Source organism: Mesitornis unicolor, unplaced genomic scaffold, assembly GCF_000695765.1.
Source record: "Mesitornis unicolor isolate BGI_N332 unplaced genomic scaffold, ASM69576v1 scaffold5867, whole genome shotgun sequence".
In the NCBI taxonomy this organism is placed as follows: Eukaryota; Metazoa; Chordata; class Aves; order Mesitornithiformes; family Mesitornithidae; genus Mesitornis; species Mesitornis unicolor.
This window is the reverse complement of record NW_010197026.1, coordinates 4,546-25,773: the sequence shown is the minus strand read 5'-3', so window position 1 is coordinate 25,773 and position 21,228 is coordinate 4,546.

Below are 21,228 nucleotides of genomic sequence, written 5' to 3'. Positions count from 1 at the left end.
CTAAATAGACTACATTAAAAAAGGCTGTATCTGTGGTTAAAAGCCAAATGGTTCTGCTGTTAAATCATTACATCACGTGCAGGCAAATCCCAAACGCTCACTTATTTATAACATGGCCTATGGTTCTGCTGTTAAATCATTACATCACGTGTAGGCAAACCCCAAATGCTCACTTATTTATAACAGTATCAATCCCATGGCTAATAGTGCAGATTCTAAAGTTCATCAGGGATACTCAGGTGCTGGAGCCAAACTCGTGCCACCCTAAGTAAACAAGACACCATTTCCTTTACAAAAATGCATCAGCAGGATGATGATCAAACTACCACTTTTCCAAGTACTTTTACAGATATGGACAGTAAAAGTACAATTCAAATATTAGAGATGCTGACTAAAATACACTAGACAAAGATTGGACCCAAGGAAGCAGAAACACACATCATTGAAATACATGTGAATCTGTGGATGTTGCAGATGACACCAGGCTGTTGAACTTCATGAGCCTCATGAAATCCAGTAACGCCAAGTGCAAGGTCCTGCACCTGGGTCAGTGCAATGGCCAGTACCAATACAGACTGGGAGATGAACGGATGAATGGATTGAGCAGTCCTTCCAAGAAGGGCTTGGGGATAGTGTGGATGAAAAACCGGACATGAGCTGCCAATGTGCACTTGCAGCCCAGAAAGCCAATCATGTTCTGCACTGCATAAGAAGCAGTGTAGCCAGCAGTTGAGGGAAGTGACCCTCTATGCTGCTGTTGTGAGACACCACCTGGAGTACTGCATCCAGCTCCCAGAATAAGGCAGACATGGGCCTGTTGGAGTGGGTCCAGACAAGGGCCACAAAAATGATCAGAGGGCTGGAAGACTTCTCTTATGAAGAGAGGCTGAGATCTGGGGTTGTTCGGCCTGGAGAAGAGAGGGGTCTGGGGAGACCTTATTGTGCCTACATTATAGGGCTGTTCAAGCACAGTGAGAATGGAGATCCAAAACATGGAATCAGACAGCAATAAAATGCTTAATGGCTTATATTTTGACTAAGGCGGTGATGGAGTAAGTGTTTGCTCTCTCTCTCTCTCAAACATCCCTAACTCCCAGCCCTGTGGGAGCCAAGCAGGCTTCCCTTGGATGCAGAAAGGCAGCTCTGACTTTGAAGAATCTTAGTGGTAGCTAATTTGTGACAACAGGCAGGAAACACTAACTGCCTGTTAGACTATCATCTAGCAGCAGCCAGGGAAAAGCTTGAACAGTGACCTGTTGCATGCATAGCTCTCATTTCAAATTTTGCTGCCATCCATCTTCCCAGAGATTCACCTCTGCTCCAGCATATTAACTGAAACTATAAGGATGCAAAATAAAAATTGACAAGCAGGCCTCACAATATGGTCCAAAGCACAACTCCTTTCACTAAAATGGCACAGCTAATAAATGCCATATTAACTAATAATTTAATATCAGAAATGGTGTGTAGCCTGCTGACTGCAGTCAAAGGGAAGTTGTTTAGGTGCATTCCTTATAATTTAGCACAAAGAGATGAGAACAGGCTTTTTTTCTACTCAGAGTTTTCATTCTCCTTCTGCAACTGATAAATGGGTCTCGACTTGGGTCAAAGTATAACTGCAACACTAAACCAGCTGTGCTTTCCATAGGAAACACCAAAAGCCCCTCTTGAACAGAAGCACACTCAGAAGCCCCTGATTAATCTTGATTAATTCAATGACAAATCTCCTAATGAGGCATCACCAAGCTTAGCTAAGATCTGTTATGGGCAGAATGAAATCAACATCAAACACCTTAATAAACTGAATTACACAAAACCCACGATAAGGTGATAAGGTGTGATTTTTTTTTTTTAGATGCTGCGTCAGTGTATGCAGAATGATTTAACAAATACTTCCAAATATAACACTCAAAAGCTCTTGGTTCTTTGAAGAAGATTAAAGTAAAACAATGCAATTAAATTCCACACATCAGTGTGATTCATGTAATCAAGTTCTATTTCAGGTGCGTCTGTGAAAAAAACCCCAACTATTCAGCATACATATAGGATGTCTTTTGATAAAACAACAAAGATAACTCAAACATCTTGCTCCTATATTTAATTCATTCAAACAAACAAAAATTATTCAATTGCTACAGACAAAGCTATAGTCAAATGGAAACCAATCCCTGGGCTGAGCTAAACCACTTTGTGAGCAGTAAGCAGACATAGCAGGATAGCAAGGGTAAAATGACATGACTGTCATATTATTAGGAGATGCATGTGGTGGGCTTATGGGTCTCTGACTCTCCTCTTGCGGAGCTCTTTCTCCTCCCCTGTGGATAAGGAGAGCTACACTTTCTTTTGCTGTGAGGGTGACTGAGAACTGGAACATGGTGCCCAGGGAGCTTGTGCAGCCTCCATCCTTGGAGATATTCAAAAGCCACCCGGGGAAGTGTCTCTAGGTAGCCCTGCTTGAGAGCAGGGGGGTTGGACTAGATGACCTCCAGAGGTCCCTGCCAACCTTCTAACAATTCTCATCAGAAGAATCTAGAAGAGATCTCAACTGAACAATACCCAGTCTTCTTTGGCTGGAGAAAGAACTTGAGACACAAATCACGTTGGTGGCAGTCAAGAGGGAAAGAAGAGGACAAAGAAAAATGGACAGAAGGGGAAAGTTCAGGAGGATGAAGAAACCTGCCCAAAAAAGAGAAGAGTGAAGCAGCTGTGGAGCAGTCTGTACCACAGTTCATATTCAGCTGAGTATAAGTAATTTGTCAGCATTTCCAACAGCTGAGACACAACCACTTTTCATCAATGCTTTGGGATAAAAGTGAACTCCTTTTTTTTCTGGTCTGAAGAGGCTTAATGCCAGGCATGTCTTGGTAGACAATGGCAAACAGAAAAGAGAATAACATCAAAACAAACAGGACCAGAACATATCAAAAAAGGGCAACAAATATATTTGGCCATTTTCCACAGAAAAAGGCTACTTGAGTCTCCTAGCGATCTGTTGCCTCAAACAGTTGAGTAAGACCTGAGAATTTAGAACAAGTGCTGTTCCTCACTGCTGTCAGTAATTTTTGTCCACCTTGACAATATTTAGGCTACCTGGTAAAAGCTGCCTCATAAATAAAAATCATCAGGTCTATATTGTGATTACATTTCATAGATTAATCCTACACGTACTATTGTGCCTCTTCTTTCAGATCACTCTCATTTCAGATAAGTTTTGATGCTGCCATAAATTTCTATTATTATTTTCTGAACCCTGACATTGCTTAGGTGTTAGTGTTGTTTGCAATTTGCAAATTATCAGCACCCACCTGCATCTAGAATAAGCTATGAACCAAAAGAGCATGGAGAATGAATCCATACATCATGCGCGAAACACCCCTACTGAAGCACGGATAACAATTTGCCATTTGAAAATACACAGTGACGCACCACTACCGTTTTCTTACATATTCTTTTGCATTCTTTAAGAGACATTTCCTCATTTCTCACTGCAGAACATGTCATTTTATCTTGCTGAGGATGCAGCATGACAAGATACTTCTCTGTGGCTACAAATACGGGTCATACATAATACAAAAATAAACAGAAAATACAAAACCCACTTTGAGATGCTCAGTAAAGCGAATTCCACAGAATCCTAATTCGAGGATTATCGAATGTCAGTACTCTTTTCTGGCAGCCTTCCCTCACAAGTACCTTTCCAGCCTCTTAAAAGTTAAAGCACATCAGTACTGCTGCTAGGCTCTATCTCTATGCTATGGCTGGGAGGGCAGCCATGGCTGTCCTGCAGACAAGCAAAGCAAAGTACCTGGTGTGTGATACCAAACTAAAGCCACTGGTAAAAGAGCCTGTACTCAAACTTTTTCCGATAGTCTCACATATGCACAACAATTTCTCAATAATCTAGCAATGTCGGCTTCTTGACGGGATACTCCAAGACTGTGTGTTCCAAAAGCAATGACTCCAGCACATTTTCTGTATCAATTTATATTGCTATATACAAATTAAAACGTACACTTACAAATGAAAGTAAGACAGTTAAGTAATGACTTGTGAAAAAAGCCCAACCCAACCACCTACAAAGACGCCAAATGCAACAGAGTATGAATATGCATTCTGAAAAACAGTAGTTTACAGTGATCTCCCATTTTGTCTGGGAAAAATCTAACCGAAATATATTCTTTACTTGTGCTCATCTTATCACCATGCGAAGTGTTTACACGATATCAAAGGATTAAGGGTGCAGCTGGTCAACACAATGGGGAAATAGGATATGACATTTCTGGTTCATAACACTGTCAGTAAATGGAGAAGTAAGAGGTGGAAAGGAAGAGAGAATTAGAGACAATGGAAATACTGTACAAGATTAAACTCTTTGGAGGAACTCTGCCAAATATGATATGCACATACAGCAGTGAGCAGAACAGCATTCAACCTGGACACAGCTTCTACCTGCTGCTGGAACATAAAGGCATAACCCTACTACAGCACTTGTTTGTGTGAGTGTCTTCAAGAATACACGGCATTAACCTCTCAGTTTTGTTTTGTTTTCTGGAAGCAGCATAAACTCACGTATTCTAAAATAAATAAAATATTTACAGTCATATTATTGGTGTACTTTCCAATATTCCTATGGAAGCCTTACAAATTTATCAGAAACATATGCTCAAGCTTTATTTAAACCTGCTGATACTTCTGACAACAACAACAAAAGTTTAAAGGAGTCATTGGAAAGATACCTATTAAAAAAATCTAAAATTCTGCTTAAAATTCCCAAAAAAAGCATTCATTTTGAAACAAAAATGATGAATAATCAACAAAAATGTTACTTCTGAACAAGGGTTTGAGCCACAAATACACAGATTTGCAAACAAAAGATCCTCATTTAATTTAATCCTAAAGGCAATTTATTCCACGTACATTTAACCCTGTTAAAATAGTCACATTTCACATACTCAAAATTATAAACTGTAACAAAGCAAAAAAGCATGAGGCCATTTTAAACTCGGCCTCTTTCACTGGCCTCGTCCATTAACATGAATGCTATGAGGGGCTTAGCTTTAACTGGAAATCACAGCCTTTACAGCATTTCACAGAAAACCCCACCTAATTTAACTGCCAGGCTGGTTTGGCAAATTCTAAAATATTCAGCTGGTCCTGAGGGATGGACACTTTAATTTAAGTAGTTCTACGAGAAGGGCTGTATCACTTATCTTGCTAGAGTAACAAAAAAGCCTTCACCTCTGCTGTGTTCAGTTCCAATGTGGCTATTTGGGCCTTGCTTGAACTAAGGCTTCAAAAAAGAAAGCAGCAGTTCATCTCAGCACAGAAAATGAAGACAACCATTTTGTGTTTTTTAAATAAGTAATTAGAGAGAAGCCTGCTCTCAGCTCAGAAGAGGTCAATGGCACAACTGAAAGATGTTGTGGGGGATTCACAGGAGTCCATTTAGGAATCAGGTACCTAATATTAGAAAAGAAATCCCATTCTGTGGGAAAATGAATCTAAAAGCTGCTTCTCTGTGAAAAGAGTGACATAATCAAAGGAAGTTTTCTGAAAATATTTTTGTGTAAAAAGAAAAAAAAAAGTCTTACCATTTTCCAGCCAACAAAAATTAAAGTATGAGAATTCAAACAGCATTATTTCTTCTCAAGTTAGTACTCCTAGAAACATGCATGAAGATTTCCAATTCCCTTTGCACACTTCTTTCAGAGGTATATGAAAGCAAGAAACTGGCTCTCATTACTACCAGTGCAACACTATTTTATATGATTCCTAGGAAAAAGCTCTTCAATCTGGTTCTCTGCTTGCTTTGAATTAAGAGCTACAAAAGCCAGCATTGTTTGTCAGGTATCCATGAGAAGGATTAAGTCTTTTTTTTCCCCCCAGGTGAATGCTTGACTCCACATAGTTGAGGAAAGTGAAGGCAGAGGTAAAGGTTTAAGATGCTTATTTAGCTATCTCAACATAAATTGAGGCTATAACTTTATTACACAATAGCCCCGCAATATCATGATCATTTAAAGCCACTGGAAGGGATGGGCCAAGAACCTCTCCTACATATCAGCCTTTCCAGCTCATTCTTATCTCCTCCTATGCCAGCATATGCTTTTTGTGGCTGTACAGTCAGCTAGACCAAGGATTTGACACAGGGTAAAACCAACTTCTTTTCCGGTCCTCTCTCAGTTATAGTGCTGACTTAAGCCAATCTCAATACTACAGTGTCAATCTGGTTTGAAGGCTTTCGTCTCCAAATCAGAAATGCCATGGCCACCTGAAGCAAAGAGCTCTTATGATTTTTTTTCCAATTTTACTCAGAGAGCACTGAAGTGCTAGGTTAGTATCAGTGAGTTTTATAGCACACTATGGGCTGTCTTCTCACAGCTGCCATAATAAGGAAATTACACCAGTGTCGTGTCCTCTGGGTAATGCCTCAGAAACGTGGCACTCTTACCTGACCCTGGATGTATGCTATCTGGTGATCTCTGGCTGGTGTGGTTAAAGTCTAACTGAAGAAACATTTTAAAGCAGGAGGTAGCAAGGAAACCTAGGAGTGAGCCATTCTGAGACACAAGAACAGCACACTTCTGCAGTCCAGTTTCAGCCTTTCAAAACAACTGGGTGTCGTCAACTGCTTAAAATGATAGAAATACTCAACATGAGCCAGCAATGTGCACTTGCAGCCCACAAGGCCAACAGCATCCAGGGCTGCATCAAAAGAAGTGTGGCCAGCAGGGCAAGGGAGGTGATTCTGCCCCTCTGCTCTGCTCTGGTGAGACCCCACCTGCAGTGCTGTGTCCAGCTTTGGAGTCCTCAGTAAAGAAAAGACATCGGGCTGTTGGAGCAGGTCCAGAGGAGAGCCACAAAAATGATCAGAGGCTGGAGCACCTCTCCTATGAGGCCAGGCTGAGAGAGTTGGGGCTGTTCAGCCTGGAGAAGAGAAGGCTCCAGGGAGACATTATTGCAGCCTTTCAGTACCTAAATAGGGCCTAGAGGAAAGCTGGGGAGGGACTTTTTACAAGGGCAGATAGTGATACAACAAGGGACAATGGTTTTAAACTGGAAGAGGGGAGATTTAGAGTAGATATTAGGAAGAAATTCTTTCCTGTGAGGGTGGTGAGACACTGGCCCAGGTTGCCCAGGGAAGCTGTGGATGCCCCCTCCCTGGCAGTGTTCAAGGCCAGGTTGAACAGGGCTTTGGGCAGCCTGGGCTGGTGGGAGGTGTCCCTGCCCATGGCAGGGGAATTGAAACTAAAGATCTTTAAGGTCCCTTCCAACCTGAACCATTCTATGATTCTATAATACTACTTTTTCTTTAAGTCTATTTTGCAGTAAAGTCAATGATGTGGTCACCATCATGTTACAGTAAACAGTTTTTCACTGTATGTACCAACATATGCTTACAGTTTCTTCAACCCCTTCTGCCAATCCTGTGATCCTTTAGCTGAAATTAAATTGTGTTTCGATGTTTATTCACAGATTGTACATGAAGGCTAGAGAACCTGGCTGACAGGAAAACCTCATAAAGTTCAAGAAGGAAAACTGCCAAGTCCTGCACCCGAGACAGAACAACCCCATGGCATCTATATATGCTGGGGGCCACCCTGCCAGAAGGCAGCTTAGCAGAAAAAGACCTGGTGGTCCTGGTGGACACCAAGTTGAACATGAGCTAGCAATGTGCCCTTGCTGCAAAGAACGCTAATGGTATTCGGGGCTGATTTAGAAGGAGTGCTGCCAGCAGGTCAAGGGAGGTGATCCTTTTCCTCTACTCAACACTGAGGAAGGCTACATCTGGACTACCACGTCAGTTCTTGGCTCCTCAGCACAAGAGATGTGAACGTGTTGGTGTGAGTCTAGCAAAGACGAAGATGAGTAAGAGACTTGAAGCATCTTTCTTATGGGAAAAGGCTGAAAGAGCTGGGTCTGTTTAGCCTGGAGAAGAGAAGGCTCAGGGGGAAAGCTCATTAGTGTATTTAAATACCTGCAGGAGGGGTGTAAAAAAGATGGATAAGACTCTTTTCAGGGGTACTCAGTGAAAGGACCTAAGGAAATGGGCACAGATTGAAACACAGGAGGTTCCCTCTGAACACCAGGAAATATTTTTCACTGTGAGTGTGACCAAGCACTGCCACAGGTTGCCTAGGGAGGCTGTGGAGCCTCCATCCCTGGAAATACTCAAGTCATCTGGTCCTGAACAACCAAAAATTCATGGTCCTGGGTAACCAGCTCTAGATGTCTCTGCTTGAGCCCAGGGGCTGGACAAGACAAACTCCAGAGGTCCCTTACCACTTCAACTATTCTGTGATTGTGTGACTGCTCTTTTCTGAAGCCTTTTTACTCTAAAAACACCAGCAGAGATGAGAGCTTCCCACCTCCATTATTTGCACTCCATCCTGTATTTTGTACATCTCACCATGTTGTGGTCTCCAGCTCATATGGAATACATTGTGAACCAGCTGTGGTCGTGACTGAAAACTGCAATGCTGTTAGAAAACAAGAAACTTTAATCCCAGTTTTGGTGCAATTACATTAATAAGCTGCAAACATAACCATAACAGTAAAAAAATTCTCTGTATTTTCTTTTTCTTTAGATTGATTTAGTTAGATTAAGAAAAAGAAAAAAAGCTGCATCTTGGTAAGTCATATTACAGAACTTTAAATTTTTCTTCTAGATTAAAAATCTAGTTTTATTAGGTAAACTTAGATTTCAGATATATTTCCAGGTGTTGTTTAAATATTTGTACTGTTAACAAGATACCACTTCTGTTAGGTTTTGCTATCTATAGGTTATTACCATCCCATAGGTGTAAAGTTCCCCATACATAGCCACAAGCTGCATCTTTACAGATAGTGTCTCTTATGAACTAATGTATATAGTGTTTATTTTGTATAATGTACATAGTGTTTATTTAGCGTTTATTATGAACTAGTAATTCCATAATAGATGACACACCCACTCTAGAAATCCTATTTTCCTGTCACAGTCCTCCATCATCTCATATAGCCAATGAACCATTTAGTAGTAGAAGAGGATAAAACCTCTGCAGTATGATCACAGATTTGATCAAGTCTTCTTTTTTGTTACACCTCTGTGGTTAAATTAATGTAAAAACTTGTCTAATCACATTAGAAAAATTTGAGGAATTGTTGATGTAGTTGGGCAAACCTGCATGCCATATATCAAACTAGCAGGATACTTCACACCAAGGATGTCTTGGATCTAAAGGTAATTTTGCCATTGTAATGAAAAATCCTCTAGACAACAACAGAGTGGTACCAAAGAGAAAAACAAACATTTTTTTCTCACTCAGTACTGCATGGGCTCAGGAGACTCTTGTGATCTTATTTTGAGACTCAGCTTTTGAAAGCTCTAGACTACTGTTAACAAATATTTCTCATATATATCACTATCCCCAGCCCCTTCTCATTTATTTTGCATTAATTTTAGGGAAGTCCTTGTATACTCTAAGTTTGCCCTTCTAGAGCTTGTGGTTAATGCAAGCAAGTGACTTAGCTGTCCTGTGATGCAAACTCCAGAAAAAGCACGAGTGGGGCAGGGCTGGTGTGTGTGTGTGTGTTCCTAACACAAGTCCATGGTTTCACTGGCTCCAAGTGCCCTATTCAGGCCACTACAGGACTTATTTCCCCTCAGTTTCTGCAGGCTTATTCCCCTCCTTTATGCACACACTTGTGGACAATGTAAAAGTGTTTCTCCTCTAAGAAGAAGTCTCTTTTTACAAGGGAACAAACATACTTAAAGAGAAAAAAAGTTTAACGTCTCATTACGGTGCTGCACTTGCCATGTTCTCATTGCAAACTGTACTGAGTATCTGAGCTCCTTATTTTGGTTGTTTAGTCAAGATGCAGTCTTCCTCAACATACCACAGCTAATATTCCACTCATTCCTTCAGCCAACTTTAAAACAAAGCGGCTCATAAAAATGCTAGACAGTCTGTTTTAGCTACCTTCTGCCTTTTCATTTAAGAAGTCCGACGCAAAAGCACACCATCTGTTCAGAATAAGACACTGTGCTGCATTCATACTTCACATATATAAATCATTCCCTCCAGCCTCTCACTCAAGGGTCAAGTCCAGCTCCAAAGACTGCTGGCCAAGGTCCACCTCGCAGGAAATGTGCCGCATGTGGGGCTCTAGGTACAAGGCTCCCAGTATCAGCTGAAATTCCTTGATGGGTTGTGAAGACACCTCCTCTACCCTTTACCAGAGCCCTTCATTATCCTATGGGAAGGAAAAACCTACAGCCAGCTGCATTTTGATACAGTTCTGCTTAGCACTGTTTAGAGAGAAAACAAGTATAAGTAGTTAATCCATGATGTGAGCTTCAACACATCAACATCAGAAATCCCTCTTAAAAAAGGAGAAAGTCATCATATCGGGCAATTGCTTTCAGCAATTAGGCTGATCTGATGCAATATTTTCCATGGAGACACTCCTAGTGCCTTCACTATTGCTGACAGAACGACATCAATGGGGAGCTGCAAACTAAAGACCACCAAACAGACTGCTATCTGACACAGACTGAAAAAGCAGCATAACTAATTTCCACTGTGATATTTAACTTCAGTCATCTGAGTTTTGGAAACAGGAAACTGACTTGCATATTCAGAAACAAAGAACACACTCTGTGTGAGCAGACACTTGGATGCTTTCTGTTGATAAATGCATTCAAAATATGGCTGCCCTACATCACATGAAAACAGTCTGCAGACAGCCACAGGTATCAGCCAGGGCAACTGGGAGCAGAGATGTAGTCCCAGAAAATAGGAAATACCTTGCACTACAACTCCTCTATGTTCTGGTGGGTCCTTCCCCATAGAGCACAGAATTCGCGAAGTAGCACACCATTGGGTAGTTTGGTGCCGTTGTCAGTGGCATAGATGCATAATTTTTTTCTTTTTGCAGATCCAGGCTCAAATTTAAACACCAGTAACACAGTTCTGCTATTTTCCAGAGTCTATTCTAACATGGCAAGTTTTGGTCACTGCTCAGGAAGGGCTCAAAATAGGACCTGGTTAGTTTGCAGTCTCTGAGAGGGTTTGTTGTTTGGTTTTGGTTTGTTGGGGTTTTTTTTTGACAGTTTACTGCAAGAAAAACCCAGTCAGAACTGTGGGGTCTGACTGTACTCACCTCAACTTCTGAGAGCCACAAGATCTTTCTCCTCTCCACCAAGACACTTCTGATATGACCAGGGTTCACATTACCTCCTCAACCAGAGTAAAAGGAGGAGCTGGGTGGAGAACTTGTGCCTCAGCAGAGCTCAAGGGAGGGAAGCAAAGCAGAACCAGAGTGACAGATGCAAAGGCGGCCAAGAAAAATGAGCCCACCAGTCTGGCTGGAGCAGAGAAGATAAAGACCCAGAGACAGACTGCCATATGCTGAGCAGCTGCCACCTGGGCACACTGCTGGCTCATATTCAGCCAATTGTAAATCAAGACCCCCAGGTCCTTCTCCCCCAGCCACTGCTGCCCAGGCCTGTAGCATTTCCTCAGAGGATCGACACTTGAGTAAGTAGGAAGGCAAGCTTCACATAGCTGGAGCAGAGAAGTTATAATGTTCATAATTCCTCTAAGAGTTCCATAAATTTGAATGAAACACATTTTAAACATGCATAACTCCATCTTGTGCTTCACAGGATGTCTGAATACACAGCTGCTAAGACCATTAAGGTGCCCTCAGACCTTGTAGCAGGTTACAGTAGTTATTGTCACTGTACCTACCTATTAAGTGGTAACTGGGTGAAGTTTCTGGCCTTGGTCTTCACTTATTAAAGAGGGAACAAAAATTCTGATTTCCCAGTGCAATGTAATTCACTTTCAGAATGATGTTTGTTTATTGAAGCAGAGTATGTAGAAATAAAGGACAAAAGGGGAAGCATGTAAGTAAGATACATCCAAATTCCCAATATTTAAGAGATACACTGGAAAGTGGAGAAAGCAGGTAAGGAAAAGGAATGACAAAACAAAGAATTTGTTTTGATAAAGCAGAACTTGACTAGGTCAACACAAGTTTTAATGTCTAAATTAAAGAATAGGAACAACTTATTCAAGAACGGGATTAAACAAATTATCTTGTCAGCACAGAAAAGCAGAGGAAAGGGCAGAACCAAATGTGGTTAGAACATAGCCAATATCAAACATTTATTAAAGAACCCTGTAAAGAGAATTAAATCACTAAATACACCTGCAGTAGTAACACTCATCTCTCTCTCCAAATGCTATCCCTCCCTCTTGATTCTACAAACTTTTGAAGGCTCACAAGCCTCCTGTTTTACTCCATGTGTGGAAGAAATGGGATGCTAGAGGGAGAAGACTTCTTCCTTTCAGACTCTTCATTTCAGTGCCTCTGTCTCTCCCTCTCCCCTTTTCTTTTGTCTATTTACCTTTGGGCCTTGGTGGGTGGCTGCTTGGGTGCTGTGTGGTTTGGTTTTCTGGGAGTGGTTTTGGTGACGGTTTGGGGGGTTTTTTATAACTTATATTTGGCATTTTACTTAAATCTTCAGCTCCTGAGAGACGCTGACAGGGTGGGAATCTTGGCTTAAATTCTAATAGAAATGTTTCAAGTGTTCTGGGTTTCAGAGAAATTTAAAAAATGTAACATGAATCCCTAAAAGGCTAAAAAGAAAAGGACAAAAGGCAAGTTATAAAAAGTAATTTTAAGCCCCCATTTTTAAGCTGATTTTTTTTAGGGAGAAGAGCTGTTATATGCATGAGCTGCACTTCCTGGGGCAATGGCACAAACCCACCACACTGGAACAGCCACACACTGTGTTTTCAGGCTGTGATTGGCATTAGCAAGATTCACAGTGTTCATCAGGAATCAAAAAAATAATCTTCACTTTGTCTCCATCAGGAACTTTCTCCTGAAAGTACACCTTTAGTTAGGGCTGAGAGAGCTTCAGGATCTGGCTACATGTATGCATGTGCATATCCCAGAATCCCAGACCGTTAGGGATTGGAAGGGACCTCCAAAGCTCATCCAGTCCAATCCCCCTGCCGGAGCAGGAACACCCAGATGAGGTTACACAGGAAGGCGTCCAGGCGGGTTTTGAATGTCTGCAGAGAAGGAGACTCCACAACCTCTCTGGGCAGCCTGGTCCACAGATAAACACAGATGTATACTTATATATATCTGTATACATATATATATCTGTATAAACACAGATGTAGACATATATGCATTTGTACTTGTGTGCATTAAGTGCATGCGTGTGTGTTTCTAGTATGTTTTCAGAAATCCTGTTTCCTGTTGGAAGATTCAAAGACACGAATAACTCACCCATGGGCAAATCAGTTACATATTCTTTACTTTTCAAGCCAATTTTTCCTGGTGCTATCTAATAAAATTTTACATACTTTGTCCCTCATTGACCAATTAGATCAGTGCAGGCTGCTCCCCCTGTCCCTCCCTCTTTGTAGTAGGGATTTTCATTGCCTGTAGCTTCAGAAGTATGGTTGCTTTTGCCAAATACTTGGAGATACTGCTAATGGCTTCATTTGAACTCTCTATTGCTGTGTATTAGTATGGAGGAGGGGGCGTTGTGTATTTCAATCCATATTGTGATTGCTTTGATGTTGTTTGTAATGAGGAATATGTTTGTATTTATACATACCAGAGCTATTATAGGAATCTGTGCTTCCCAAAGGATTAAATTTCCACTATCAAACAAACACTGCGTATACTTAGAAGGGGCAGGCTAACTAGAGGTCAATTTTCCACTCACAAACTACAGTGCTTAGCCTGTTTCAGTCTTTCCATCCACAGATCCAAACACTTTGTACAGAAAGCTATCAGTTATGCCCATCTTGCATGCAACGAAACTGAGTCAGGACATTGCTACAGGTCACAGGATAGTTAAAGCAGCATTAAGTGGGCATGGTGGTGTTAGGTTGACGGTTGGGCTTGATGGTCTTGGAGGTCTCTTAGAACCTTAATCATTCTGTGATTAGTACAGTCACAGGACTTACTGCTGTCTCCAAATTGACACTGCCACCCACACGTTTTGAAAAAACACACGGAGCTACCAGAAATAAGGATCCATATTTTTCACATCCCTGATAGGCAGTGCATAAGAGGGCAGAAAAAACAAAGTTGAGGAAAGGTTTGGCTGAAGAAGGCTTTAAAAGGAACAGAAAAATTTTAACCAGGGAAATATGTATGGCTCCTGTTACTCCTACTTCCAAATGCTAAGACCACAAACTACAGCACTGCTTTTTTCTCCCTTCAGAAGCTCAAAGTCCATGTACAAATTATTACAGACTCTTGAAATTTGGCGTTTACGCTAAACTGAAACTGCACCTCTACAATACAGAAAAAGGATATCTCATCGCTGATCTCCATGGTCAAGTACTTAGTACCCAAAATGGAGATGACTGTTTTGGGGGAAAAAACCCAAAATCAACACCATTAAATGGAGTTTCTGGCCCAACTCACTACTATGTAAATTAAAGCCTGAGTAGCAGATCTAACTGTATGAAAGCCTGGAAAATAAATCTGTATTGCCAAAGTCAGTTTTGCCTCCCCGGTGTCATTTTGAGAGTGCTGCGGGGGCTTTTATTATTTTAGTTTCACAAATTCCTCTCAGCCTCATTTAAACATTTGATTTTAACATGAGAGTCTTTTAAAATTACAGTATCTGTTCACTTGCAATGCAAAGTACTCTTCAGAGTACTTCGTGGACTCTCCAGAGCTTCCTTTTCAGAATGAAACTTCGGTGTGGGGTATATCTTTGTCTTTTCATATTTATTCAATACTTCATTTTGACCAATTTAGTTGTTTATGATCATTATAATGTTCTGGTGGAAAGAAATTATGAGGGTGAAATTGGAGGGACAGGAGAGTGGCAGTGTTACAACACTCCAGATCTCGTAGAAAAGGCACTTCTACAGATCTTTCAGCATCTTCTGATTCACTGCACAACTACAGAAGGAATCACAGAATCACAGAACGTTGGGGATTGGAAGGGACCTCCAAAGCTCACCCAGTCCAATCCCCCTGCCGGAGCAGGAACACCCAGATGCGGTTACACAGGAAGGCGTCCAGGCGGGTTTTGAATGTCTGCAGAGAAGGAGACTCCACAACCTCTCTGGGCAGCCTGGGCCAGGGCTCTGTCACCCTCACTGAGAAGAAGTTTCTTCTCAAATTTCAGTGGAACCTCCTGTGTTCCAGTTTGTGTCCGTTACCCCTTGTCCTATCATTGTTTGTCACCGAGAAGAGCCTGGCTCCATCCTCGTGACACTCACCCTTTATATATTTATAAACATTAATGAGGTCTCCCCTGGGAGAGGCCCAGCTCCCTCAGCCGCTCCTCATAAGGGAGATGCTCCACTCCCTTGATCATCTTTGTAGCCCTACGCTGGACTCTCTCCAGCAGTTCCCTGTCCTTCTTGAACTGAAGTGCAAGACTGTGAGGAAGACCTCACAGACCTCTTAGACTGAGAGGCAAGACTGTGAGGAAGAGGGCTCACAGTTAATACATGGAGAACTTGGATGCCAGAATAGCACTTTTCACTCATGAGTGTGTGAGAAAACTGGAGTTTTTCTCTGAGCCAGCTAGTGGCACATACTCTTTGTTCTTTTTAGACACTAAGAAAGCTGCTGCAATTGCTCATTTATTTCAACAGTGCAAACTATCTGGATAAAATCTCCCAGTAATGCTGCTGGACACAACTAAACTGTATCATTCTCCCATGACCCAACTGACCAAGATGAGGTGGCACTGCGCCTCACTGGAGCAGAGGGTAAGGACAGATGGACACACACCCAGCCTTGCATGCCTGGCACTGTGATAACCCCAGCCGAGCGCGTAAGTTCTTACCTGCTACAGAGAATGGCTTAAGATCATGTCTGAGCCTTAGTTCCCAGCTCAGTCAAGGATGACAGGCCAGGTCACAAGGACGCTGCAGAGCACCCTGTGTGTCAGCAGAGGTACAGACTCATGGAGGATCTCCCTGATTTTATTGCTGAAAACCAGGAAGAGTAATCTAAACACACCAAAAAGAAATAATTTTCTACTCGGAGTTACTGGGTTGACATAAAAGAGCAGCATTTCTAACAACTGCTCTGTGTGTCTATGGGAAACTTATGGGATTTATGAGCCTGAGGACATGGGAGGAGGTAGCCACTGTGACTACAAAAATATCAGTTTCCTGTTTAAATTTGGGGCTGTATTTAGACTTCATGGCTTCTAGTCTGAGAGGTTTCTCTGGATAGAGGGAAGGTTTGTTTGTTTGTATTAGGGATAAGGCTATTTCCAGATTGGGATCACAATGTTTGTATTTGTCAATTTTATGCCGATTGTGAGTAAAAAAATCAACTAATTTACTAATTCACCACTGCTTGTAGTGAATTTGTTCAGTATATCCAATCTCAATTCCTTTTTAAAAATAACTAGTCATTTTCACACAAGAATATTTCAAACTTCGGGAATGCCTGGACTATCCAGCTGTCACATAGTAAACAATTAGACACTCAAAGGAAGTTCCTCTCAAAAAGGATGCTGAAGCAAGTTTGATCCGAAATAGGAGACTTTCCATGACCTTCCACTGCCTGTATCTTAAAGCCAATGTGTGGGTTCCAACAGTATATTCAACACAAGAGACTTTTATCTACCCCCTGACCATGAAAAGCTGGCATTGACCACTCAGCTGATTCTGTAAGGAACTGTCAAAAGCAGCTGCAACACGGAGGTAAAAATACTCGCAAAAAGCTAGGGTGAAAACTCTCACACACTTATTTGGAAAGATACCAGCTTCTCTCATCTGAGAAGGTGACAAGTGATGAGCCTTTGGCTTGTCTAGTACTCGCCTCGCCAAAGCAGAAGAAACTTGAGAACTTACTGAAATGAATTTCCTTTCACTCTTTGCTAGGGTATCTAACAGAGAAGCTCAAGTCCATTTACTTTAAAGCAAGACCGAGAAAGACAGCAGTTCTCAAGTTGATTCAACAATTTAAATTTAAATTTTTCTTGAAAAAAATTAAAGGAGGACAAAGACCTGGATGTTATCAGAATGAACTGTTTGAGCCTCATCTGCTGAAATAAATTTGTCAGCTGTTAATATAGTATATGGATGCATACAACCTCTTCACTCTGTCTGTGCCTCTCCTCCAAATGCTTGCTTTGGCATGGAAAAACTGAAAAATGATGCACATCTGTACCAAGATTAATTTGGTGAAAAATAAATTATCTCAACTGTTTCAGCATTCAGAGCATAAGGTATCCCACTCCACTTTGGAGACTGGACTGCTCTGACATGTTTAAGAATGTAATCTATTGCTCCAAACCCAAATGACTTGTGTTTTGTTATCATCTCAGCCCATCCTCCCCCTCCCAAACATCACTGACCATCTTTTCTCTTTTGAGAAACATTTGCTATATGTTTTCACAGAATCACAGAATGGTAGGGGTTGGAAGGGACCTCGAAAGCTCATCCAGTCCAACCCCTGCCAGAGCAGGATCACCAGACCAGGTCACACAGGAACACGGCCAGGCGGGTTTTGAATGTCTGCAGAGAAGGAGACTCCACAACCTCTCTGGGCAGCCTGGGCCATGCTCTGGCACCCTCACAGGGAAAAAGTTTTTCCTTATATTTATGTTTAACCCCCTGTGTTCCAATTTGCGACCACTGCCCCCTGTCCTGCCACTGGGCACAACCAAGAAATGTCTGATCCCATCCTCCTGACACCCACTCTTTAGAAATTTATAAACACCAATGAGATGTCCCCTCAGTCTCCTTCAGGCTGAACAGACCCAGCTCTCTCAGCCTTTCCTCATACGAGTGATGCTCCAGTCCTCTCATGATCTTAGCAGCTCTACGCTGGACTCTCCCCAGCAGTTCTTTGTCCTTCTTGAACTGGGGAGGCCAGAATTGGACACAGTACTCCAGATGTGACCTCACCAGGGCACAGTAGATGAGAAGGAGAACCTTCCTCGACCTACTGGCCACACTCTTCTTAATGCCCCCCAGGATGACATTGACCACGAGGGCACATTGCTGGCTCATGGTCATCCTGCTGTCCACCAGGATCCCCAGGTCCCTGTCCCCTGTGCTGCTCTCCAGCAGGTAAGGACCCATCCTGTACTGATACATGGGGTTGTTCTTCCCCAGATGCAGTACTCTGCACTTGCCCTTGTTGAATTTCATTAAGTTTTTGTTCAGATGCAGTGCTCTGCACTTGTCCTTGTTGAATTTCATTAAGTTTCTCCTCACCCAACTCTTCAGCCACTCCTCCCAGCTTTGTATTGTCAGCAAATTTGCTGAGGGTTCACTCTGTCCCATCAGCCAGATCACTGGTGAATATATCAAACGGGGCTTAGACCCAGTACTGACCCCTGAGGAACCCCTAGACACAGGCCTCCAACTGGACTCTGCCCCACTGACCACAACTCTGAGTTCTGCCCTTCAGCCAGTTCCCAATCCACCTCACCATCCAATCATCCAACCCACACTTCTTAAGTTTGGCTGTGACAATGTCATTGGAGATGGTGTTGAAGGCCTTGCTGAAGTCAAGGTAGGCCACATCCACTGCTCTCCTCTCATCAATCCATCCAGTTATGCCATTGTAAAAGGCCATCAGGTTGGTCAAGCATGACTTCCCCTTGGTGAATCCATGCTGGCTACCCCCAATACTCCTCTTTTTCTTGACATGCTTCGAGATGGCGCCAAAAACAAGCTTTTCCATCACCTTTCCAGGGACGGAGGGGAAGCTGACTGGACATTTCCCCTAGCCCCCTTGTGACTCCAATGTACTTGAAGAAACCTTTCTTCTCGTCCTTGACCTCCCTTGCCAGGTTTAACTCTAAGGAGGCCTTAGCTTTCCTCGTTGCATCCCTACATCCTCTGACAACATTCTTGTATTCCTCCCAAGTGGCCAGCCCCTTCTTCCATGTTCTATAAACTTCCTTCTTCCAGTTGAGTTTATTCAGTAGCTCTCTGCTCAGCCATGCAGTCTCCTGGCTGCCTTACTTGATTGCCTACTCATCAGGATGCTCTGATCTTGAGCTTGGAGGAAATGGTGCTTGAATATTAACCAACTCTCTTGAGCATCTCTACCTTCTAGTGCCCTATTCCCATGGGATTTCTCCAAGCAATTCCTTGAAGAGGACAAGTTAGCCCTTCTGATGTCCAGGGTTGTGATTCTGCTTGTTGCTCTGTGCACATGATCCTACTCCACTTCTTTCACAAGATATAAGCAAGCTGGGATATTCACCAACAAAACCAACTTTGCATTGACAAAGCTGTCCTGTGCTACTGGGTACCCTATTACAATCACAAGTTCAAACTTTCAAAAGCCACAAAATAGATAATGAAGACACAAACTGATGCACCCTTTACTTTGTTCTGGTAAGTAACAGCTACCATTGATTTGGATACACTGTAGCACAAGCAACAGGTTACTGATGACTGTGAAAATGAAGGAAAAAAAGGCCAGTCATCCTGTAGATCCTTCCCATCTCAGAAGTAGAAGACAACAAAAAACATGCATGAGGAGCTCTTAACTACACAAGGGTGGCATCAAGTGCACCGTCTCTGTGAAACAAATGGGACTTCTCCTCCCTGTGAACTGCCTCCATAGCAGGACAAGCAGGTGACAGACAAGACAGAGCTGTTGTGAGGGTGTTAAGCTCACACCAAAAGGAGATCCTATTAATGCATAAGCACTATGCAGATTCTTCGGACCCACATTCCATAATGCCATAAATGCAAAGTGTCAAAGACAAGGATGAAAAGTCATTCCTTTTGCTGGCTGTATGGCCATGCCAGAAGCCTGTTGATAAAACAAGATAAAAGGCAAATGCTTGGACCAAGACCATTTGGACATTTGGTCTCATACTGAATCCTCAAAGGCAGATTCATGAGATCAGAACATTAAAACCGTAAGACAAACCATAGGGAAGAAAGAGCAGAGGTCAAAGGCAAGGCAGTGGCACTCCACAAAGATGCTTTGAATCTCCCCATTTCCTGGCATCACTAAGTTTGCACTGATGCAGCATTTCACAAACCTTAAATCAGTAAGGCTTCAACAAGCTGGAAAATGCTAACCTTCCTCCACTGCAGGGGCACATAATACTGAAACACTCAAGGTCTTACAGCGAGTCACAGTGTAAGTACCACTTACTTTTGTACCTTGGAGATGTATTTTATGCTGGAAGATTTCCCTAGGACAACTCTGCCAGAAATACCCACTAGCAGAGGAACATCTCATACCAAAGGAAGGAGTGCTGGTGCTCTCTGCATGACATAAGCACTCTGAGCAAATGACGTTTCCAGCTCTAGCCCAGGCTGAGGAGCATGACTTCCTCCTCACTCCTAACCCTCCCAACTTTTAGAGCTGGCCTGAGTTGCAACATTAACTGCCACTGGGCAGTTCACTTAACTGAAACATGTCTCAATTTAATCATCTGCAACATGAACGGCAACGATGCTCCCTACCTACAAGAGCTCTTCAACTTTCTAGAAGTGGGTGGTGCAAAGTTTAATCCTTCTCTAAAAGGAAAGTACTTATGCTTTCACTTTCTTGAAAAGTTGCTGTAACACACAGTATTTCTCTAGAGGAGCAAACCCAAAGCTGGGCCTCATTCAACCTCTAGTGGGCCATAAGAACGCAACCAGCCTTTAAGAAAAAACCATAATAACCCCTAACAACGAAACCAGGAGTTTTATAATTACTATTCTGGAAGAATCTTCAGAACAGCCTGGTTCTGACCTCTGTCACCTTCCAGATTCCCCGTGGACCCTGGCATTAATTGCTCATTCTTATTCTGCGCAACATTTCTGAATCACTAAGGTAATATCAGACATTAGGCTGGCCCTTGCCGTTTTACCAGAGGAGTTCAGCAAGGGAAAGTAACATTTCTTGTATCAGTTTGGACTAGCAAAAATGGTTTCTCCGAAGCACAGCACAGTCTTCAGGAGGAACTGCCAATATAATCATAAATTCACAGGTATGAGATTTCTCAGCTGCAGTCATTTCTGTACGAGCTGTCACAGGTAGGGACAAGTTGGGTGTTGAAAATTTGCTTAAGCTGACATTATATTTGTGGGAGCTGTGCAAACAAATCCAAGCAATTCTCTTTTTAATGTCCATGACAAGTATTTAACGTACACTTTTCTGTGTAAGCACACATTTCTGTGCTTTCAGTCCAAGTCACGTTGCTACATGCAGGTAGTACCAGCTCTACATTCAACTGCTGGTTGCAGCTTCTCTTTTAAG